The 25,667-nt window shown below is 39.0% G+C and overlaps 1 long non-coding RNA gene across 2 annotated transcripts in view; it reads left to right on the forward strand.

Annotated features, from left to right (window-relative positions):
• LOC122454624 overlaps positions 1–24,786 on the forward strand; it is a 61,971-nt gene extending 37,185 nt beyond the window's left edge. For both annotated transcript variants that reach the window (XR_006273455.1, XR_006273454.1), the window contains one exon: positions 24,640–24,786. This is a non-coding gene — a long non-coding RNA (uncharacterized LOC122454624). The remainder of the gene's footprint in view (positions 1–24,639) is intronic.
• The last annotated feature ends 881 nt before the right edge of the window (positions 24,787–25,667 follow it).

Raw genomic sequence — 25,667 nt, forward strand, 5'->3', positions numbered from 1 at the left:
GCCTGCTTTCCAGAGAGATGTTTGGGAATCAGAACCAGTCCATGGAGATGGTGCCACGTATATCCCAGATGACTGTGTCTGGATTATTCTCTGCTAACTATGACTCCTTTTTTAAAATTAATTTTTATTGGCATATAGTTGCTTTACAATGTTGTGATAGTTTCTACTGTATAACAAGATGAATCAGCCATGTGACTGTGTCTGGATTATTCTCTGCTAACCATGACTCTCTTCTTTTTTAATTAATTTTTGTTGATGTATAGTTGCTTTACAATGTTGTTAGTTTCTACTGTATAATAAAATGAATCAGCCATAAACACACACACACACACACACATACATGTATATATTTATATTTCCTCCCTTTTGGACTTCCTTCCCTTTCATTCACCACAATGCATAAGGTAGGACACTTGATAATGAAAGCAGGCAGAGCAAAGAGCTGCTGCCTCCTCGGTCCAGCACACTTTGGTGATCCTTACCTGAGGAGTGAGGTCCGGGTGCTGGCTGTGAAAAGACTTTCTCCAGATGATTTCAGACTGACGGCTTCTTTGGGGAGAAAAGATTGTGGGCCAAGGTATGTCTGCTCAGAGGTCATCTGAGGGCCTACTGATCTCACTCTGTGACCCCAAAGTGCAAGCGGAGCTTCTGCCTTCGCTGCCGTTTTGGAGTCCAGAGCTCACGCCAGATTCTCTTGGGGACATAATAAACCAGACCGAGGAGCACATTCAGCTACCACCTGAAAGGTAAGAATTTGCTAATCCCCCGCTGGGGCAGAGGACCAGCCTTCCTTTGCAGACAGGTCTAGTGGTGTTTTGGAGGAAGTGGGTTGGGCCATCAGACTGAGAGAGAAGATGGATTCAAAGTGGAAATGTAGACAGATAAGAAGGACTAAAGGGAGAAGGACGCTGGGAGGGAGAGAAGTTCTCCCGGAAACTCGCACCGCACGGCATTTCCCCTCCTCGGAGGAAACCAATGGATTAGGTGTAGTCCCTGGCGACTCTCCTAGCTCTTCAATAAGACGGCAGCTTTTTCTCCATCTGGGTCAGATGGTGAGGTTGGGAAGATGAGGTGTTGGTACCTGGGAAGGACCCAACACCTGCTTCTTGATTGCCCAGATGGAGACTGAGAGCCTCAGGAGGCAGAGATGAAGGTGGAGAGGAACGTATTAGACAGAGGAGGATGAGACTCCCAAGAGCACACAACTTGAGTCCTTGAGTTGCTCAGCACATCAGTTTCCCTGGCCTTTCCCTTACTGGGCAGCTAGAGTGATGGCCACGCTGCCCAGTTCCAGGAAGCCACATTCAGATCAGTGTCCATGCAGATGGTGGGCCCTGGGAGCATGACATGTGGATCTGTTTGTATTCCTGTGCAACAGATGACCACAGTTTAGTGAATTAAGACAATACTAATTTGCTCTCTTACAATTCTATAAGTCAGAAAATCCAAAATCATTTTCATGACACTGAAATCAAAGTGTCAGAAAGCCCATGTTCCTTAAGGCTCTAGGAGAAGACCCTCATCTTCTCCAGCTACTAGAAGCTGCCCATCCTCCTTGACTCATGACTGCTTCCTGCATCTTCAAAGCCAACATCATAGCATCTTCTCTTTGCCCTCTGCTTTATTCCTGCATCTTCTCATTCTGACTCAGATCTTCCTGCTTCCCTCTTTAAAGAACTTTTGTGATGACATTGGACCCATTCAGATAATCTAGGATAATCACACCAAAGTACCTTTTACCATGTAAGGTGACATATTCACAGGTTCAGGACATTTGGATATGGGCATCTCGGTGGGGGAGGGGGCAATGTTCAGCCTACCATATGGTGCATAATCTGTGCGGTATGATACCAGTGGATGCCCTAAGAAGGGACTTCTTTACCCATGTTGGTGAGCTGTTCTGGACTTGGGCCACTGTAGCTTTACTTCTTACACACTGACCTCCTAGGCCCCTGCTCTCAGGATCCACACCTACAGAACTGAAGACTGCATCCCCTGAATATTCTGTCCCATCATTATTGCATGGACCCCAGAACAGTGGACCCTCCACTATTCACAGCAAAGTCTGAGTAGTATTGTCCAATTGACCTGTCCTTCCATTGCCGGTCCATTGTTATGAACAAATTTCATACTTCTTCATCTTTCCCACAGATAACTCTCCCTCCTGGAGGATCTTTCTTGTGCAGAGAGGGTACTTTCACATCAGCCCCACTGAACAAATCAGAACGCCCACATGTGTCTGAATCCTCATTAAACTGGATACACGTTAGACCCTTGAGCTAGGATCCTTCTGCCATCATAACTCATGATAAAATGTTTTCAGTCTGAAAATATATACCAATAAAACAACCTGTTGATCTATTTCTTTTCAATAAAATAACAGTTTTGAGGGGGTCAGATTTAAGCAAAACCTGCTTGATATCAATTGTAATAAATTATTTATCTTAACTATGCCATTTGGAAAAATTATATTTGGCCTTATGTAAATGCAGCCTCTTTCAATAACACAAGGAGTTTCTTCTATTAAAATTTATTACTTTAAGATAAATAGAAAGCAGATCAGCCTTGATACAGATACCACTATTAATACTGATAACAATAAATAATAGTAAGATCCCCAAATAAATAATGAATGCTCTGCTCTGGTCTCATAGCCCTGTTGGCTAATGCACAAACTAGGAATGCTAAATGGTAGCTGCATCTATCCTGCTTCCAACACCTGATTATCGAGGGTTAGGATGGAGTGGCTGAGTAGATATCAGCTTCTAGTGCTCCATTTAAAAACAATATAATATAAAAACCATCATGGAGATGCACAATTGGTACATCAACTTCAAGTCCAGACTCCCAGTAGAAAGAGGTTCTTCCTGCCAAAGCACCATCCCAATACCCACCTACAGTCATTGTAGGGCTCAGGGAACCCTGGTCTCACAAAGAGGACAAATCTATCAGAGATTAGACACACACAAAAAACTCAGAGTAAAGGAATGGATTGCTGCAGCTCCTCCGTCTGAGGTTAAAATTAGACTAGGAAATATCACTGATTGGTAATTAGTAAGAACTGAAATTAAGAAAGCCATACGCTGAAGGACAGAAGAACCTGAATCACCCAGAAAAAAAACAGAAATTAGATCAGAGCTACTATCCTTTCATTTTTCATGTGAGGAAGTTGATGCTGATATCAGGAATCTCACTACAACTGTTAATATCACCTATATATAACCAGTTCTCATTCTAAAGCAGAGTCCAGTTATTCATAACGTAAGGAACACAGTAGCTACACAACCTTCAAAGGTCAAAAAGCAACAGTATTTTTCATTTCATGTACTCCATGAGCATTAGCTCTGAGCACCATTTGCAAAGGTCAGCAAAATGCCAGTCTGAAATCTTAGGTCAATTTCACAATATTTTAATGTATAAAGCCTTCTCTGGGCATTACTACGTAAGGATAACTGAATCAGATTAACTTTGTTCATCTACTAGAATCTTGGATCTCATGCCCAAAGTAGAGAAAGACAATAAGTAGCCTCTATCGTGGAATTCTGCTTTAGGGAGATTTGTATTTCCCTTTAGGTTGCATGAAGTCTTTCTTTCCCAGGCACACAGCCCGTGAGCTGATTAGGAATCCACGAGCTGCACTGTGTGCTTAGTGAAGTGATGGGAGAACTTCCTGGAATCCCTTAAAGGTTGGGATCTAGGGAAATGAAGAGTGGGTGAAAATATGAGGGGAATTTTGTTGTTTTTAAGTCCTGTCTGACTTCTTGGAACCACATGAATTGCAACACACCAGGTTCCCTGTCCTTCACTGTCTCCCGGCATTTACTCAAACTCATGTCCATTGAGTCGGTGATACTGTCCAACCATCTCATCCTCTGTCACCCTCTTCTCCACCTGCCCTCAATCTTTCCCGACATCAGGGTCTTTTCCAATGAATCTGTTCTTTTCATCAAGCAACCAAAGTATTGGAGCTTCAGCTTCAGGATCACTCCTTCCAATGAATATACAGTGTTGATTTTCTTTAGGGTTGACTGGTTTGATCTCCTTGCAGTTCAAGGGACTCTCAAGAGTCTTCTCCAGCACCACAATTTGAAATTCTTTGGTGCTCAGCCTTCTTTATGGCCCAGCTCTCACATCTGTCCATGACTACGGGAAAAACCACAGTCTGTTAGGTCCCTACTATTTCTCTCCTTTATCATGTCCATCCGTGCGTTAAATGTTCCCTTGTTACCTCCAATTTTCTTGAAGAGCTCTCTAGTCTTTCCCATTCTATTGTTTTCCTCCACTTGTTTTCATTGTTTGCAAGAGATACCTGGAATAAGAGGCAAGTTTGGCCTTAGAGTACAAAATGAAGCAGGGCAAAGGCTAACAGGATTTTGTCAAGAGAATGCACTGGTCATAGCAAACACCTTCTTCCAGCAACAGAAGAGACAACTCTGTACATGAACATCATCAAATGGTTAATACAGAAATCAGATTGATTATATTCTTTGCAGCTGAAGATGGAGAAACTCTATACAGTTGCAAAAACAAGACCTGAAGCTGACTGTGGCTCAGATCATTAGCTCCTTATTGCAAAATTCAGGCTTAAGTGGAATAAAGTAGGGAAAACCACTAGGCCATTCAGGTATGAGCTAAATCAAATCCTTTATGATTATACAGTAAAGTGAGAAATAGATTCAAAGGATTAGATCTGATAGACAGAGTGCCTGAAGAACTATGGGCGGAGCTTCATGACATTGTACAGGAGGCAGTGGCCAAAACATCCCAAAGAAAAAGAAATGCACAAAGGCAAAGTGGTTGTCTGAGGATGCTTCACAAATAACTGAGGAAAGAGGAGAAGTGAAAGGCAAGGGAGAAAGGGAAAGATATACTCAACTGAATGCAGAGTTTAGCAAGGTGAGATAAGAAGGCCTTCTTAAATGAACAATGCCAAGAAGTAGAGGAGAATTTGGAGTAAGATGGTAATAGGAAACCTTTCCATTTGCAGAGTCTGCTGTATATTTAAATGCTAGGTGTGAGTGTTTTTATTGGGGTGAGGGGGCTCGTGGAAAATGAGTAACGTCCCACACTTCAGTCAGTATGGAGCAGAAAAGTGAGAGAAATTCTGGGAGGTGAGAACAAGAGTTCGGTAGGAGCCAAAAGTGACCAGGAGAACATGAGCCCTCTGGGAAGTAAGAACTGTAGGGAGGTTTTGGACTTCCCACCATGTGTGAGTTAAAGCCAGACTGTGTTTCCTCCACTTCAAGAGACTTTGGGGCCTCCTTGGACATCTGAGTTATGCTCATTTCAAGAAAGTCTGTGTCAGCTTTTTAGAGAAAGTAATGTTTTACAAACCTCATACAGCAAAGGTGAGTTAGGAAGCCGCAACATCATGTTATCATGACACGGGCAAGAAGAGGGAGACCCAGATGCTCAAAGGAGAATTCTGTGGTGGAAGCTGGGAAGGAACATGGACAGGGCAGCAGGGAGGGAAATAGACTAGATTTGGTGGGAAAGTGGGAGGAGGAACTGAAGCAACTCTGGGAGGTAGAGACGAGTGACACCATGATGGTGGTAACCACAGGAGGACTCATTTTGGAGTCTGATGGTGAGGTGGAAAAGCTGATCAAGTTGTTGAGGACTCTCTGATTGTCAGACTGAAACATTTTGAAGGAGGGGAAAGTGCTAAGACCGAACAATCATTTTTGAAAACTGAGCTTAGTTTTGGCCCCCATTTAAGTCAGTCCTGGTGATTCAAGTTTGTTAATCTTTCTAAATATTACAATATGTGGCTAAGTGAAAGAAGCTTTCTGACAGATTGAATTACTTTTTCGCTGAGTAACATGGGAAATCTATCAGTGAAGCCAGTGAGTTTCAGACGTCTGAATGAAAGACAATTAATAATGTATCTAGCAGATGAACAAAGCCAGCTAATGTAATTATAGTAGAACTTGAGAAATTAGCCAAAAACAGTCAGGCACACTATCTGAAGAAAGGAAATCTCCCTCACTCCAAGCCACACTAAATCAACAACAAAAAGTCATTTTAGAATCTCTCTAAAGGGGAGTAAACTTATGCCAGGAAGATCCATGTTAAGAGCCTTAAAAATAAGTGGGTGGGTGGTCAAGTAAACCTTAATATGTTCTCTTGATGAATGAATCCTTTAATACTATGAAATGGGCCTCTTTGTTGCTAATAATATTCCTTGTTTGGAAATCTGATATTTTGAAATCTGCCTGATACAGGCAGTCCAGCTTTCTTTGGATTAGTGCTTTCATGGGGTATCTTTTCCCATCCTTTTACTTTAAAAAGAGTCAGTTTTACTGAAGTGTAATTTACACGCAAAATGTTTACTAATTTTAGGAATATTACTTGAGGAGTTTTGATCAATGTGTATAACCATTAACCACCATCCTAGTTACGATCTAGAGTGTTTCCTTCACCCTTTCAAGTCCCATCATAGCCATTAATGTCACTTTCTTCCCTGTATTCCTGAACTCTGTCAATCCCTGTCAAATCTCTGTCAAACCGAGTAGGTCTGTACTGGTATTTGACTGTGGTTTTCATTGGACATTCTCCTAACACTAATGATGTGGAGAATCTCTTTATGTACTTATTTACCACTTACTATTTGCTAATATTAATTTTTGTTGTTCAGTCGCCAAGTCATGTCTGACTCTTTGTAACCCCATGGACTGCTGCATACCAGGCCTCCCTGTCCCTCACCATCTCCTGGAGTTTGCCCAAGTTCATGTCCTTTGAATCGGTGATGCCACCCAACCATCTCATCCTCTGTTGCCCTCTTCTCCTTCTGCCTTCAATCTTTCCCAGCATCAGGGTCTTTTCCAATGAGTTGGCTGTTCACATCAGGTGGCCAAAGTATTGGAGCTTCAGCTTTAGAATCAGTCCTTTCAATGAGTATCCAGAGTTGATTTCCTTTAGGATTGACTGGTTGGCTCTCCTTGCTGTCCAAGGGATTCTTAAGAGTATTCACCAGTATCACAGTTCAAAGGCACCAATTCTACAGCACTCTGCCTTCTTTATGGTCCATATACAAGTACTAAGTGTACTCAAATAATTTTTCCCTTTTCAACTGGCTTCTGAGATTTTTTTATATATCCTGAATACAAGTCTAGATAAATGTTTTGCAAATATTTTATCCCAATTTGTGACTTGACTGTGTTTACTTTACAAAGTTTTTGTAGAACAACTGTTTTCTGTCAGTTGGCATTTCAGTCGCTCAGTCGTGTCTGAACCTTTGCAACCCCATGGACTGCAGCACGCCAGGCCTCCCAGTCCATCACCAACTCTCGGAGTTTACTCAAACTCATGTCCATCGAGTCAGTGATGCCATCCAGCCATCTCATCCTCTGTCGTCCCCTTCTCCTCCTGCCCCCGATCCCTCCCAGCATCAGGGTCTTTTCCAATGAGTCAGATTTTCGCATCAGGTGGCCAAAGTATTGGAGCTTCAGCTTCAGCATCAATCCTCCCAATGAATATCCAGGACTGATCTCCTTTAGGATGGACTGGTTGGATCTCCTTGCAGTCCAAGGGACTCTCAAGAGTCTTTTCCAACACCACAGTTCAAAAGCCCCAATTTTCAGCGCTCAGCTTTCTTTATCATCCAACTCTCACATCCATACATGACTACTGGAAAAACAATAGCTTTGACTAGATGGACCCTTGTTGGCAAAGTAATGTCTCTGCTTTTTAATATAGTATCTAGGTTGGTCATAGCCTTTCTTCCAAGGAGCAAGCGTCTTTTAATTTCATGGCTGCAGTTTTAAATTTCACCAAAGTACAACCAAAATTTTTTCTGTTATAGTTTGTGTTGTTTTTATCCTACTTAAAAATTTTTACCTAATGCATCTCTAAATTTTCTTTTAGGTTTTCTTATAGACTTAGCAGCTTTGACTCATACATTTAGGTCCATGATTCATTTGAAATACAATGTATAGTATGTGTTAAGATTTCAGGGTTTTAATATAGATAGGTGATGTTTCCAGTATCATTTGTTGAAATGATTATTTTTTACTTGTTTGATTGCCTTTGCGCCTTCGTCAAGAGTCAATTATATGTATAACTGACTAGGTATACATCTTACACCAATATCACACTGCTTCATTACTATAGTTTGCAGTAAGACTTGAATTCTGGTTGTGTAAACCTTCCAACTTTGTTCTTCTTTGTCAAAATTGTTCTAGCAATTTTAAGATCTGTGAATTTCCATGAAGATAAGAACTTCTTATCTACAAAATAGTATTTCAAATGTCAACAAAAGCATCTCTGGGGATTTTATCTGGGATTATATTGAAAATGTAGTTCAATTTGGGGGAAATTGAAATCTTAATGACACAATCTTCTGAGCCAGGAACATGATATATCTCTCCATCTGTTTCAGTCTTATTTAAGTTCTCTCAGAAATGCTTTGTTGTTTTCAGCACATAGTCTTTCAAAAATTTTGTTAAACTTACACCTGAATATTTCATATTTCTAATCCTCTTGATAATGACGTTGAAAAAAGTTTCAATTACTAGTTGTTTGTTTCCTTTTAAAGTGAAAGTGTTTGTCACCCAGTCGTGTCCAACTCTTTGTGACCCCGTGGACTTTAGCCCACCAGGTTTCCCTGTCTATGAAATTCTCCAGGCAAAAATACTGAAGTGGATTGCCATTTCCTTCTCCAGGGGATCTTCCCAATCCACGGATTGAACACAGGTCTCCTGCGCTGCAGGCAGATTCTTTTCCATCTGAGCCACCAGAGAAGCTGGCTTGTTTCCTAGTGTATAGAAATACAACTAATTTTTGTATATTGACTCTGGATTCTATGACTTTCCTAAATTATTTATTAGCCCTAAGTTGCTATTTTAGATTTCATAGAACTTTCTACCTAGATCATCATGTTGTCCATGAAGAAAGACAGTCTTATTTCAGTTTTTCAATATTGATGTTTTTTATTTGTTTTTCTTGCCTCACTTCACTGAACAGAACCTCTGCTATGAAGTTGAACAGAAGGGTGAACGATTGCCTTGTTCTCAGTTTTAAGAGGAAAATATGATGTCTTTCATAACTATATTGATGTTAGCTATTGAAAGCTGTCCTTTATCATGAAGATCAATTCATTCTTAGGTTACTTAAATTTTTTATCATGAATGGATGCTGATTTTTTCCAGATAATTTTTCTGCATCTATTAAGAGAACTTTTCGATGTTAAACTAATCTTGTGTTTTGGGGATAAAGTCATAGCTTTAGTCAAAGCTTATATTTACACAAATAAGTTTATACTCCTTGATTAAACTTTTTTATGTTTTGTTAAGAATTTTTGGATTTATGCTCATCTGAATATTTGTCTGTGGTTTTCATAACTATTTGTCTAGTTTTGACTCTACTGTAAAGCTTGCTTCATAAAATGAGTTGGAAAATATAATTTTCTCTTCAATTTTCTGGAAGAATTTATGCAGACTCACTTTTGTTCCTTAAATGCTTTTTACAATTCACTTGTGAAGCCATCTGTTCCTAGAGGTTTTCTTTGTGGGAAGGTTTTACTGCGGTGAGACTCTTCAGATTATTTCTTCTTGGGTGAGCTTTAACAGTTGGTGTCTTTTAAAGAATGTGTCCATTTTGTTCAAATTGTCATATTTATTGGTTTATAGACTTGCTGGTAGTATTCCCTTATTAGTCTTGCAATGTTTGTAGGATCTTTGGTGATGTCCTTCTTTTATTTCTGATTCTATTAATTTGGCCCTTTCCCATATTTCTCTATCAATCTGGCTAGAATTTTATGAATTTTATTGATGTTTGTCATAGGACCAGCTTTAGATCCCATTGATTTTTTTCTGTCATATTCTGCTTTCAATTTCACTGATTTCTGCCCATATCTGTATTATTTCCTTGTCATTACTTTGAGTTTAATTACTTGTCTTTTTCTGGTCTCTTTAAAGTGGGAGTCCTAAGAGCACTGGCATGAGAACTTCTTTGTTTTTAATTCTGTGTATTTCCCCAAAGTAATTATAAATTTTGATGAATTATGTTTTTATTTTCCTTCAATTCATAATGTTTCCTTCTCACTCATTTCATTCCTTTATTGACCCATGAATTATTTAGATACATGTACTTTAATTTCCAAATAATTTGACATTTTCCAGATATCCATTTCCTATTGATTTCTAGTTCACTTTCATTATGGTCAAAGAGCATGTTTAGTGTGACTACATCTTAAATTTGATGAGGCATTTTTTTTAATGGCTCAGAACAGAATTCATCTTTGTGAATGGTTTGTGTGAACATGAAAATAGTATGCAGTCTACTTTTTTTTTTTTTTTTATTAATCTCAACCAGAGCAAGTTAAAGTCATAACTTTCCTGCCTACATTCATGTGTGTTTTCTAAGTCGCTTCAATCATGTCCAACTCTGTGTGACCCAGTGGACTGTAGCCCACCAGGCTCCTCCATCCATGGGATTTTCCAGACAAGAATACTGTAGTGGGTTGCCACGCCCTTCTCCAAGGGATCTTCCTGACCCAGGGATTGAACCAGCATCTTTTATGTCTCCTGCATTGGCTGGCGGATTCTTTACCATTATCACCACCTGGGAAGGCCTCTTTTCTGTCTATTTTCGATTAATTATTGAGAGCAATCTTGAAACCTACAGTTATAATTTTGGATTTTTATATTTTTTTCCTTTAAGTCTATTAGTTTCTATTTCATGCATTTTGAAGCTCTTCTATAGAGTCCATTCACATTTAAGGTTATTATGTCCTCTTGCTATATTGACCCTTTTTTCATTATAGAGTCTCTCTGTTTATCCCTGATCATATTCTTTGTTCTTAAATTTATTTTGATATTAATAAAACATCTCTAGATTTTTTTTTTCTGACTAGGATTTTCATGATATATAATTTTCTATTCTTTTAATTTTGGCCCATCTGTGTCTTTTGATATATGGATAGCATTTTTAAAGCATGAAAGTATTTCCCTTGTAATTGGAGTGTTTAGATCATGTGCAATTAATGTGGTAATTGATAGGATTATAATTAAGTCTATCATCTTGATGTTCATTTTCTATTTGTCCCATTTTAAAATTTTTCCTCTATTTTCTGATTTATTTTAATTATCTATTTTAATAACTGATTGATTTCCACATCTAGATTTTTATGAATAATTCACTGTTTTTAATGTTTTATAATTGCCCTCAGGGTTACAACAGACATCTTAAACATATCACATTCTGTCTTCTGATACTGTCATATCATTCTTTATATATTGAACAAATCTTGCAATAGACGTCTTCCATTTGTCCTCTGATCTTTTATGCTATTTTTGGCATACATTTTATTTCTGCATGTGTTTTGAACCATACAATACATTGTTTTTAACTTTTGTTTTAAACGGTTTTCTTCTAAAGAGGCTGAAATGAGAAAATATGTCTCATATTTACCCACTTACTTTCAGTGTCTAAGTCTCTTCATTCCTTTGTTCAGATTTCCATCCCTTGCTGTTTTTCTCTATCTGAATAACTTTCCTTGAGAAGTCTTATACTACAGATTTGATGGAAATTACTTTCTAAATTTTGGTTTATCTAAAGAAGTTTTCATTTTGCCTTCATTTCTGAAAGATTTTTTGCCAAGCATAGAATTTTCAGTTAACATTTTTCTGACCCAGTTCTTTAAAGACATTGCTCCATTGTTTCCCGGCTTGCATTTTTTTTCTGCTAAGAAATATACTATCATTCTTATCTTTGTTCATCTATATGTAACAGGTCTTTTTCTCTCTGGCTGCTTTTGAAATTATTTTTTTATTTATTGGCTTCCAGGAATTTGATTATCACTTGAGGTGATTTTCTTTGTGTTTCCTTTATAGGAGTTTGCTGAGCTTCTAGAATCTGTAACTTTCTCGATTTCATCAAATTTGTAGAAACTTTGGCCATTAATTTCACCCTTTTTTCTGTTTCTCTTCCTCTCTTTTTGTAACTCCAGCTATATATTTATTAAACTGTTTGATATTGTCACTCAGTCCACTGATTCACCGAAATTATCATTTTTTTCTCTTTGTACTTCATTTTGAGTGCTTCTATTGCTATCTTTTCAAAATAACTAATTTTTAAAAATTTAGTGTCCATGTCTAATTCTATCCTATATAATATGCATTTTAAATGCTTTGCTCTTTAACTTTGTAAGTTCCCTTTCATTTTGTTTTTATCTTTCATTTCTTTATCATAACCATGCTTCTTCTCTACCTTTTTGAACATATGGAATGTATTTATAATAATCATCTTAACGTTCTTCTTGTTGGCTAGTTCCATCATCTCTGTCATTTCTGTGTGTGTGTCTGTTGGATTTTTTCTTATGATTATAGGTTATAGTTTCCTGTTTTCTCACATACCTAATAATATTTGGGCAGGGGTACTGGATATCATGAAGTTTACAATTTGGTTTGGGATGCTAGGTTCTTTAAATTTTCTTTGTACATTTTTGACGTTTTTCTAGTTCACACTTAATATTATTTGAAATCAGCAGGACCTTTGATCATCCATCTATGCCTTGTTAGGGCATGCCAGAGCACCCTGCTGGATAAGGCTGATTTCATCCCATCACTAAGGTGATACACTTTTGTGTGCCCTGGTTGATCAACTATTTATTGCCTGCCTTTTTACTCTGGCCAATGGGCACATGAACTATTCTCAGCTCTGCGTGAACTCTGGAATTTTTTCCGTCTATAGCTTTTCAGTGTATTTTTTTCCCTCTCCCCTTGGTTATTTTCCTCTCTTTCTCTGTCCTGTGTATGGAGATCAATACTCAGCTAAATAGTTAAGGTATTTTCTCCACAAATATCCAGACATTTCTTTATGGAGTTACTTCTTCTCCTCTCTTTTCTTTCCTGAAGATTCTAATCAACTCTACCCCCCTTGAAAAGGGACAGAGACTCAAACTTCATCCTCTCAACTCAGAAACACTGGTTGGCTCTGTTTGAGTTCCTCTTCCCTTTGCTATAGCCCTAAATTGTATCCAGGTGTGAGCTATGCCACTGGAGAGACCATCTCATCTGTTGTCATTTTCTCACGCATCACAGTGCTGCCCTGTCTGTAGTCCAGTGTCTGAAAAGCCACTGTTTGACTTATTCTGTCCATTTTTCTAGTTGTTCCAAGGAAGGCCTTACTCTATCATGAGAAGAGGCAGAAGCAAAAATCTCCTCATAAAGAGCTTTGATGGAGGCTATAAGGATCTTTGACTTTATCTCAAATGCAAATGTAAGTCACTGTAAGATATTAAGAAAGAAGGTGATGAAGTCAGAGAAAAATCAGGAGAAAGTGTACACTTTCTCAAGGACATTGCCAGTGTTCTCTTTGAGAGGAATTAGAGTTTGATATCAGTCCAGGAAAGGGAATTTTGAAGCAGTAGGAAAAATAGACAAGCACTGCATTTGGAGTTAGAGTGCTTATAGAGAGTGAGTCCTGGTTCTGCCAGCTACTAATTATGTTGCCTTAGAAATTTCAATGAATTAATTACTTAGTAGGTGACACAGGTCAATGAACTTGCTTCTTCACCAGCAAAATATTGGTAAAACCAATTCTCTCATAGGCCTCATGGGAGAAGCAGCTGGACATAAGAACAGTCAAATATGTAGAAGTCAGGATATGAAAGTTCTAATTCCATTTTAGCCACTAATGTGCTGTGTCACCTGAAAGCATAAAAAGATTACCATTGGAAGAGAGCTTATAATTAATTAATTTTAATACCTTTAATCTGTAAATAAGAAAATTCAGACCTTGAACTTTTCTATTTAATTTATGATTTTTTTCCACTAATAAAATTATTATAGGCTTTGAAAATGAAAACATTTTCCAGACCTCAAGTTTTAAGTTGGTTTTAAAAACCAACAAAAATGTAAAGTTTTATTCATATTTAAAAGGCAAAAGAAAGGGTCTTAGAATAGTCTGTGACTTCATTGAAAACATATAGTTAAGGTGACCTTTAATTCTTTTGCTTATGAATATGGGTGATAAAGTTGGAAACTAGCCAAGAATGTGGAAAGAAGGCAAATAGTTCACTTTCCTCCAGAGAAAGTATGATTGGTGATAAGAAATACAGTGGTAAATATTTTTCATATCCTGTATCACAGTTTAGAAGAAATAAATTCAATGTCATCATAAACTAAAGATACAACTATTATAAAACATTTAAGATTCTTGTGAGAAAACTTGAGATGGGAGTTCAGGGTAATGCCAAAGTGAAAGTATTATTCTCTTAAGAAAGCTTAGTTAAAAGCTGTTTTTATGATTTCTAGCTTAGTGGCAAGCCATAATCCCTTTGTAGTTACAATATTAAATTATTGTTATTTTATATCATTTACCCTTTTACCTCTCCTCATTAAAAGTGAGTTTTTATAGTTTTTGCTTCCAGGGGATCTGGAGTAAGTATATTTTTTTCCTATTTCTCCTGCTAAGTAGCTTCCCTGGTGGCTCAGTCTGTAAAGAATCCGCCTGCATTGTAGGAAACCCGGGTTCAATCCTTGAGTTGGGAAGATCGCCTGGAGAAGGAAATGGTAATCCACTCCAGTATTCTCGCCTGGGAAATCCCATGGACAGAGGTACCTGGTGGAGCCTACAGAGGAGCCTACAGTCCATGGGGTTCCAAGAACAGTTAAATATAAGATATAAAATAAATGTGAGAATGCTTTGAAAGATAGAAGACGGTGGTCAGGGTGGGATCTCAGGACCCAAGAGCCAACATAAAGGTGAATTTACCAGGTATCTTCTTGCCTTGTGCCTCTCACACAAGATGCACAAGTGAAGTGAAGAAGTCAGAAACCTGGAAACATCAGAGGATACAAACAACTCCCATCCCTGGCAAATCTCACTTTCCCCTGCCAAAAACAAGGAAGTAGGGAGTCTCTCACCAGCACAGTGTGAGTGGGGAGGCTAGACTTCCATCCTCAGCAGGCCTTAATAGGATGCCCCAAGCTCCTACCAAGGTGGTTTCAGAGAAGGCTAAGCAGGAAGGCTGAATTTTACCAAGCCCAGTATTAATGAGGGACCCTGCATGCAAGTTCCCTTGTCAGCCTTCCTGGACACTGATGGCAGTGGGGGGAAGCTTGTTAGTGCTGGGCAGTTGTTGGAATTTCCACTTCCAGCTTGAGTGATATCAGAGGAGGCCCAGGGAAGAGTCAGAACTTTTAACCCCTGCTCACCAGGAACAAGGCCACCCTCTGCCCCATGGTATCATTAGCTCTTTTCCTTCCAGCCAGCTTGAGATACTTAGCTGGAAGTGGTGTGCTAGGTCACTTCAGTCATGTCTGACTCTTTGTTATCTCATGGACTGTAGAGACTGCCAGGCTCCTCTGCCCATGGGATTCTCCAGGCAAGAATACTAGAGTAGGTTGCCATGTCCTCCTCCATAGCTAGAAGTGGAAATTCCCACAAATACTCAGCACTAAGAAGCTTACCCCCCACGCCCATCAGTATCCAGGGAGGCTAAGAAGGGAACCCGGATGTCTATTCCCACCAAGAAGTAATGAGTCAGTTTACTCCACATTTTTTCCTGCCAAAGCAGGGCCTGAGAAAACAACTAAAATAAGAGGTTTAAATAATCCAGAGTTTCATAGCATAGTACCCCAAATGTTCAGATTTCAGTAGAAAACTTACTTATCATACCAATAATCAGAAAGATCTCCAGCTGAATAAAAAGACAATCAGTAAATGCCAACTTGAAGATGAGAGACCTAGAATTATCTGTCAAAGTAGTCATCATACAAATGCATCAGTAAGCAACTATGAACATGATTGAAACAAATAAAAAATACAGATCATCAGCAAAGAGAAAATACAAAGAGAAGCTAGATGGAAAGTTTAGAACTGAAAATACAATAACTGAAATAAAAAACTCAGGAGATAGTATGAGAGAAGAAGGGAGGGAACAGAGAAAAGAAGGAGTAAAGGATGATGGAACAATAGGAGTTACTCAATCCAAACATCAACAAGGATAAAACAGTCTGAAAAAGGAAAATGAACAGAGCCTCAGAGACCTGTGGGACTGTAATAATTAATGTTATGTGGCAACTCGCCTAGGCTGTAGTATCCAGATCATTTGTCAAATATTATTTTAGATATTTTTGTGAAGGTATTTTTTAGATAAGATTAACACTTAATTCAGTAGACTTTGAGTGAAGCAAATTACTCCCCATAATGTGAGTGGGCTGTATACAATCATTTGAAGCCTAATATAAAAATAATTACATCCCCAGATAAAGAGGGAATTCTGCCAGCAGACAACTTTGGACTTGAGCTCAAACTCTTCTCTGGTTTCCAGCCTGCCAGCCTACCCTGCCGATTCTGAATTTGCCAAGCCTCCACAAATGTGTGTGCCAGCTCCTTAAAGTCTCTCTCTCTGTAGATAGATAGACACATAGATAGAATGATAGAGCTTGCCAGGAAAGAGGACAGAAAAAGTGCTGAAAGAAATGATGGTGGAAAACTTCATAAATTTAGCAGAAGACATAAAATACAGATTCAAGAAACTGAGTGAAACCCAAACAGGATAAACTCAAAGAAATCCACACCACGAAATGTTACAGTCAAACTCCTGCAAACTAAAGACAGAGTACATCTGTAACACAGTGAATAAGGAAATGACGCCTTTTCTATAGACAAAAAAAAACAATTCAAATGATGATGGATTTCTCTGACCAGATATCATGGAGGCCAGAAGAAAGTGTCACAATATTTTTCAAGGGCTAGAAGAAAAGAAATATTAAGCAGAAACCAAACATGCCAGCAACTTGATTTTGGACTTCTAGCTTCCAAAGCTATGACAAACCTAGACAGCATATTAAAAAGCAAAGACATCACTTTGCTGACGAAGGTCCTATAGTCAAAGCTATGATCTTTCCAGTAGTCACGTGCAAACGTTAGAGTTGAACCATAAAGAAGGCTGATCACCAAAGAATTGATGCTTTTGAATTGTGCTGGAGAAGACTCTGGAGAGAGTCCCTTGGACAGCAAGGAGATCAAACTAGTTGATCCTAAAGGAAATCAACCCTAAATACTCATTGGAAGGACTGATGCTGAAGCTGAAGCTTCAATACTTCGGCCACCTGATGGGAAAATCTAACTCATTGGAAAATACCCTGATGCTGGGAAAGACTGAAGCCACAGGGAGAAGAGGGCAACAGATGATGAGATGGTTGGATGGCATCACTGACTCGGTGGATGTGAACTTGTGCAAACTCTGGGAGATAGTGAGGAACAGGGAGGCTTGGCGTGCAGTAGGCCATGGGGTCACAAAGAGTGAGACACAGCTTAGAGAGACTGAACAATAATCACCTCCAAATAATGAGAGTAAATGTCTATTGTTTAAACCACGCAGTCTATTATATTTTGTCATAGCAGCCTGAACTGTTCATCGAGGGAGAAACTGGGTCAGGGGTTTCTGTATTATTTCTAACAACCTCCTGTGAATCTATAAGCATATAAAAATTAAAAGTTTAATTAAAATATAATAAAAATGTACATAAATACCCTGAAAATGAATCTTTTCTTGCAACTGTTTTTAGAACGTCTTCGTATTCCTTAAGATAATACCTCCCAATGTATATGATTCGACATTGTTTCAGGTGTTTTAGAGATGATGAAACCGCAACTTCTAGCTGGAAAATAGTTGCTGAATCAGTAAGAGTTCAAGTTTTGGTACTGACTCAGGACTTTCTTCCATTTCAACCAACCTACCTTGGGAATCACAAGTTTCCCTAGCCAGTGAAGAGGATGAATTGCCTGTATTTCCCTAACAGTAAAATGAAAATCAATGGAGAATTCTACAGGAATATATTAGGTCCAAGCTGACAATATTGGAAGCAGCGTGACTTTCCATCTCCCAAGGACCAGTCATAGTTGATCTGACTGGTCCTTGATTGAAGATACATCTGAACAGGACCACCTGATCTGCCTCTTGAGAAACCTGTATTCAGATCAGGAAGCAACAGTTAGAACTGGACATGGAACAACAGACTGGTTCCAAATAGGAAAAGGAGTACACCAAGGCTGTATATTGTCACCCCACTTATTTAACTTATATGCAGAGTACATCATGAGAAATGCTGGGCTGGAGGAAGCACAAGCTGGAATCAAAATTGCCGGGAGAAATATCAGTAACCTCAGATATGCAGATGACACCACCCTTATGGCAGAAAGTGAAGAAGAACTAAAGAGACTTTTGATGAAAATGAAAGAGAAGAGTGAAAAAGTTGGCTTAAAGCTCAACATTCAGAAAACTAAGATCATGGCATCCGGTCCCATCACTTCATGGCAAATAGATGGGGAAACAGTGGAAATAGTGGCTGACTTTATCTTTCTTGGCTGCAAAATCACTGCAGATGGTGATTGCAGCCATGAAATTAAAAGACACTCACTCCTTGGAAGGAAAGTTATGACCAACCTAGACAGCATATTAAAAAGCAGAGACATTACTTTGCCAACAAAGGTCCATCTAGTCAAGGCTATGGTTTTTCTAGTGGTCATGTATGGATGTGAGACTTGGACTATAAAGAAAGCTGAGTACCGAAGAATTGTTGCTTTTGAACTGTGGTGTTGGAGAAGACTCTTGAGAGTCCCTTGTACTGCAAGGAGATCCAACGAGTCCATCAGTCCTGGATGTTCATTGGAAGGACTGATATTGAAGCTGAAACTCTAATACTTTGGCCACCTGATGCGAAGAGCTGACTCATTTGAAAAGACCCTGATGCTGAGAGAGATTGAGGGCAGGAGGAGACGTGGACAACAGAGGATGAGATGGTTGGATTGCATCACTGACTCAATGGACATGGATTTGGGTGGACTCTGGGAATTGGTGATGGACAATCACCAATTGTGATTGTCTGGAGTGCTGCGGTTCATGGGATAAAAAAGAGTCGGACATGGCTGAGTGACTGAACTGAACTGAACTGAACAGGAGATGGTTAGATAGCTGACTCAATGGAAGTGAATCTGAGCAAACTCCAGGAGATAGTGGAGGACAGAGGAGCCCCGCATGCTGTAGTCCATGGTGTCACAAAGTCTGATTTAGCAACTGAATAACAACAGCTGGACAGGATGCCTCTGAGAAGGCAGAAGAAGTGCAGATTCAAGGGCTTCATGAGCACACAAGGGTTAACTTCCAGTTAGTTATTCCAGCCCCAACCCTCCAGATGAGGCTTTCCTGTGCACACCCTCTGCATGTAGAGCTTGTAGCAAAAACCGTCTCCACAGAATACGTTCGAGTATAACTATGTAAGGAATGTATGGGGGAAAGTAGTGATCCTCTGTTTGCTTTTCATTAGGAATGGATTCCTGGTATTCACTGTCCCAAGCAGAAAATCAAGGCCAGTTCCTAAAAACCAACTGTCTTTCTTTTGTGGGCCTGGGCCAGGTTTATAGAAAATATTATAGGATGCAAAAATAATGGAGCTGGGCTCAGAGTCCTCTTGCTCCAGCTGCACTCCCTGTGTTGGGAGTCGAATCGAGTGCCAGGTTCTACCTTCCGGCCAAGAGCCCAAGGTTTTATTTTGCATTTGAGAATTCAGGACAGAAAGAGCTTCCTGGGTAATTGTTATTTTGTGTGAACACACAGTAAGCTAAACTTATGTAACAAGAGCCCATTTGAATTCAGAAATCGGCAGATGTATGCGTTGACCAGTCATGATATTTGACTCACTGTTAGGACTTCAATTTCCTTTTTCAGGCTGTCAATCACCAAGGTGCTTTGACAAGAGGCTTTTTAAATGTAGGATGGAACTAAGTTATTCACCTTGTTGAGTACAGCTATGAAAACCAGAATGTATCTTTCAGGTAGTCTGATGGCTCACGTGGACCTTTCATTTAACAAGAGGACCGAGTAAACAAATGATCCCCAACATCAACCTGAGCGTTTTACGTGATGGAAGTGCCACAAGCCATGGTCACGTAACATTAAAACAGCACGTCCTGGGGCAGCGTAGTGGCATCTTTGCCCATCTCTACTGTGAGGACATCCATCCCTGTCATCACAACCATACTGCAGAAGGCCACTTGAGTAGAGGACAGTGACTTTGCTCAGGGCATTCGTATCATCTGGCTTTGTTCATTACTTAATTTGCTAGTAAAAATAATAGCTTTGTTGTTTAATTGCTAAGTCATGTCCAACTCTTTTGCAACCCCAAAAGAGTAACCCGCCAGGCTCCTCTGTCCATGGGGTTTCCCAGGCAAGAATACTGGAGTGGGTTGCTATTCCACTCGGGAAGATCTCCAGGGGATCCTCCCGACCCAGGGATCAAACCTGCATCTCCTGCATTGCAGGTGGATTCTTTCCAGCTACACCGTCAGAGAAGTCCAACAATAGTAGCTACTACTTATTAAATTGCAATAATTTACCGTGTACTGACAATTGATGAGACATTGCATCAAGTAATATTTTAAAATGCTAGGCTTTATTGGAAGAAGTGTCTTACTACACATTCACAGTGATCATAGATAATAAATATGTGTGTTTATTATCTCATTATCTCATTTATGCCTCACAAGAACTGAAGAGGGGCATTGGATTAACACTGTATTACACATGAGGAAAGTGAGCAGATAAGTGCCTATCCTGAAGTTGCCTTTCCGGCAAGTACGGAGGCAGAAGTCTTAAGTCTGGCTCTTAACACCCATGTTTTTTCTGCCATTCAACTTGTTGCATTGACACTAAAACAGGACTGAGAGATTATTGTGTTGAAACAGAGTATCAGAATATTGAATTCTGATTCTGAATCCCTACAGTTTTTAAAACCTCAAAAGATGTTCTGATATGTCCCATGTGTAGCACGATAGAGGAATCCATTATGCTGAAGTGTCTTTGAGCAGTTTTTCACCATTACCTTTGTTAGTTGATGACATTTCATCTCACTTTTTAAAAGTTAAGTCCTGGACATTTGGTTTGTCAACATTTTGTGCCTTCAGAAATCCAGTGTGTCCTGGTAGCAAGTGTTGTTTTTTGGTCACCAAGCCGTCTTACTCTTTTGTAGCCATAGCCCGCCAGGCTTTTCTGTTCATGGGGTTTTCCAGGCAAGAATACTGGTGTGGGTTGCCATTTCCTTCCCCAGGGGATCCTCCCAACCCACGGATCAAACCTGTGTCTCCTGTGTTGGCGGGCAGATTCTTTACCTTTGAGCTACCAATGAAGCCTCCTCTGGCAGCAGGAGCAAAGAGCAATTTAAGCCTGGAGACCTGGGCCTTGGTTTTGTTTTCACATTAATTTTGATTAATTTTGCCGTTATGACATTATACAGGTCAGTTCAGCAATCTGTCCAGGGTTTTCTTAAATGTCAAAGGAAGACAATGTCAGCATTACTTTACCAGATAGGAATGTTTTCAGTTGCAAGTAACAAAATACATGAATAACAGTAGTTAAAACATAAGGCTGTTGATTCTTTATTTAATAAAAAGTATGGGGGTGGGAAGCCTAAGCATAGAGCAGCAATGCAACAATGATGTCAAGGACCCATTCTCTCTTACGTCCATTGAACCCTATCCACTATTTGTTAACTTTCCATTCTCCTGTTGTTGTCTTATGGTTGCAAAACGGTTTCCCCAGCTCCAGCATCAGATCCACACTTGACAAAGAAAAGAATAAAAAAGGAACAGAACCAATTAAACTCTCCTTTGTAGCTGTTCTTTTAATTAAGAGGCATGCTCAGAAATCCCATGGCACACTTCCCCTTATGACTTCACTGTCAAAAAATTAGGCCATTTAGCCACCCATGCATTACTGAGAGACCAAGAAATTAAGCATTTGGCTTTTCAACCCTTGGTATTGGAGGCAGAAAGGGAGAGAAAATAGTTCAGGATGATTTGTGTAGGTAACTGTCAGGATTAATACTCCCACAATCACGACATCAAGAGATTGTCCTCAAAACAGACTTTCCTCTTTGTTGTCATCCTAAATAATTTGTGACCAGTATTTTAGACATTGTGTACATCCAATCATCTTTTTTCTAGATAATGTTATATATGTGAAGTACGAAAGTGCAAAGTAAATACCATATTCAGGAAATGATTTATTCCAATGCAGGAAAATGCTCACCTGTGATCTAGTGCCCAGTGAGTTTTTCATGTCATTCAAAGTCACCATTTATGTTTGTGTTCTCTTCCTGTTTTAGTGAATAGTAAACTAGATGTGAGCTATGTGTAAATAATGCCAGAACATCTGGATTAAAAGGGGGAAAAAATCAATTATCTGGATGTTTTGTCTACATAATAGCAAAACATGTAGCACTGTGTAGACAAAACATCTAGATGATTGAATATTTTACTTTTCATCCAGACAGTTTGTTGTCACATGAACAAAAAGCACTGCCAAGTTAGGGACATAAGAAAAAAACAGGATATAGCAAAACTTACCTTCTTTGTAGAGTTCAGGCGTTGTTGCGTAGGTTATTATGGTAAAAGAGGACAACTGATGAGCTATTGTGTCAAGTGATACTTTAAAATGCTAGGCTTTATTGGAATAAGCTTCTTGCTACATGTTCACAGTGATCATAATAAATGGTGGTTCCCTTATGAGATGCTTAATACACACACAAACCACTTTCTCTTCGACATGGTGTTTATTTTGCAATTGAAGCAATGCATTCACAGAAAAGAACAGTGACTACCATTTATATCCTGGAAGAACAAATATAGAAATAAATTCTAGTTGTCTAATCATTGGTCATCCCATCAGCACATATTCAGTACAAATTCTTTAATTATTTATCTTTGCAGTTCCAAGCATGTTGCTGGTCACTTTTTCATGTGTAAATCATCATGTAATTTATTCTGTATTAATTTTGTGGGATTCCAGTTGTTATTCCCACTTTTAGATGAGAATTTGGGTATTAAATATGAAAAAAGTCTATAAAACCTTATAGGTTGATTATGTCTGCAAATAACATGACGCTAATTTTTTTTTTTTCATTTAGCATGATTCACTTTGTGTCTAATAAATAAATGAGAGTCTTAAAAGACCAAATTTCTAGAGTTTGGGGTTATGATCCCTAAAAAGCTAGGATATATGGCTAAATACACTGCCTTTCTATTTTATTTTGTGTCATTCTATTATTTATTTTGTTTCTTTCCCATGTTCTAAAGCCAGTATACTTACATTGAGAACTAAAGTTGACAAAGGAGGATATTAGTATTCAACAGAAATCTATTTTATCCTTAAAAAACTGATAGAGCAATATCCTTACATGCTATCTGTAGGGCCTCACTGAGATAACAAATTAAGTTTTATGACTCACTATTCCCATTCCTTCTTAAGGGGACTGTTCCAAATTCAATATGCAGAGGTCACTAGGGGAACATTCAGTCTTCAAAGTCAGCTTTCTATAGTCTCTTCTTTTTCTGGCAATGACTTAGCTGGATGGGGTGGTAAGTAAGACCTAGCAGAACGATGGAGCCAAAATTTCTGTGATCAGGACCCAATGGGTCTGGGATTTTGCAGGTCAAAAAACTTTCAAAAACTACCAGCAAAAAGGGGATGGGTCTGAGCCATAAAGCAGTAGAATTTTCAACTCGGGCCAAAGTAGTATATCATTCACAACAGAGAAAGTCATCCTTGTGATAACCCCTGAGCCCTGCAGCCACTTTGTTGAAACAGATTTTTCTGATTTATGACTGTGGTATTAATATTAGGGCTGGAACAAGTCTCTGTTTTTTAAAGAAAAAACTCACATCAACTTCCAGTCCAGGAGCTTCAAGGTAAAGCCTACAGGCAGCCCGTTCATGCATTTCCTAGCATTACAATTCAGCGTCCAGCGAACGCAATGTGTTTAAATCCTGTATTGGGTTCTAGAATTAGATAGTGGTAATGGTCGCACAAGTTTGAAAAGATATTGAAAAGTACTGAATCGTACACTTCAAAAGGGTGAATTTTATGGTATGAGAGTTTTATCTTGGTTTAAAAACACTGTATTGGACTAATTCAGATGGCTTCTTGGACATCAAATAGATCTTACAAAGCAATATTTTGGTGATTTAAGTGTAAATGAAACAGAAACATATGGAGTACATTTCTGCAAAATTGCACATGATTTCAAAAATTAAGGGGGAAACGTTCTTGGCAAAACTTAGTTGGGTTTCATCTAATCCAAAATATTTGAAAAATAAATTGAGACATTTCATAAACCAAAATACAGCTGTTTTTTCCATGCAGTATGTATTTGCTATGCACTGTCTTTCTCACTAAGTACATTTCCTCCTTATATTGGAAGGTACAGTCAGTTCAGGTACCCAGGTACCAAACCATGAATATTGAAGGCATCAGACTGAAAGCAAGGTCATTGTTGATGAAATTTTGCTATGGTAAATTAAACAGTATTCTCAAGGAAATATTCCTTACTGAAACAGTTAGAGAAGAAAGCCTCTTGTAACAGCCTCTGAGTTAAATTCAAAAGCACAGAAAACTGAAATCTCTGACTGTTCATCAGAGGCTATCCGATCTCCATTATACATTAAAAATCTCAGGGCATCTAAGTACCATTGTTACTGAAAATGCAGTCTCCTATATGGCTTAATAAAACCTGGCCATAAAAATGGTAGATATTTACACATATATCCAGTTTTTGAAGTTGTCGTGCAAAACCTTGAAATCATTCTAAACCCATATATTTATTTTCTCCTTTCTCTTCTGTTTTGTCCTAGACTTCAAGCTAAGCAGCAACTATGAGTTTCACAGCTGATTTCCAGTGACTGATGAATGCTTTGTACCCACAAAGATGTGTTAAATAAATGCTCTTGAGAGAATGGAAGTTTAACTTTCCTGCTCAAGGTCTCAAAGAGACTTTCCTTGACCACTTATAAACACTGGCTCTCCACTTTGTATTTACTGAACTTTCTTTAAAAAAAAAAAAAGATTATTTACTTGCGCCAGGTTATTTTAGTTGCAGCCTGTGAAGTCTTAGTTGCAGCATGTGGGATCTAGTTCCCTGACCAGGGATCGACCCAGGCCCCCAGCATTGGAAGCAGGGAATCTTAGCCACTGGACCACCATGGAAGTTCCTCCACTGACCTTTCTTTACTTCCTAACTTGGTTTTATATTATACATCACTATTTGTTCACTATCCGACTCTTTCACTAGAAGGTTTTTATGTGAGCCCAGGCACTTAGTTTTGTTCACTGCTCTCTGATAATCTGAGGATGAATTATTAGAAGATACAGAGAAATAAGAGTTAGAATCAATCATTACTTGGACATTGGTCCCAAGGCCAGTAAAGGAAACAATGAAAGGGGCAGCACCTGTCTCATAAGTAGCCATTTTTAAAGCACTGGAATTTACAAAGAGGACACATCATATAGAACTGCTGGACCCAGTTTATCCATCTCCACAGATCTGCTCAGATAAGGCTGTACTAAGGGCTTCGGCAACCTGACCTGTTTTCTGGTCCCCATGGAGCCAGCAGTAGTTCTTATTTCTGCTGTGATGGTAAAACCCCACCATGATGCTATCGCATGGGTTTACACCATTGATTCTGACAGTTTTTAGCAGGGGCAAGGACCTTCAGCAGTGGGATGCAGGAGCTCTAGCATCTAGGTCTCACCTAGCTGGACCCATAGAAGTCTGGCTTCTTTAGAAGCTACACAGAGGGGCTGATGATAATGCCCCATAGAGGGATCTTTGGACAGTTAAAGATGGAGCAAAACTGGCAGATACATTGTTCATCTTCCCACC

This window comes from Cervus canadensis, chromosome 16 (assembly GCF_019320065.1).
Source record: "Cervus canadensis isolate Bull #8, Minnesota chromosome 16, ASM1932006v1, whole genome shotgun sequence".
Classification (NCBI taxonomy): Eukaryota; Metazoa; Chordata; class Mammalia; order Artiodactyla; family Cervidae; genus Cervus; species Cervus canadensis.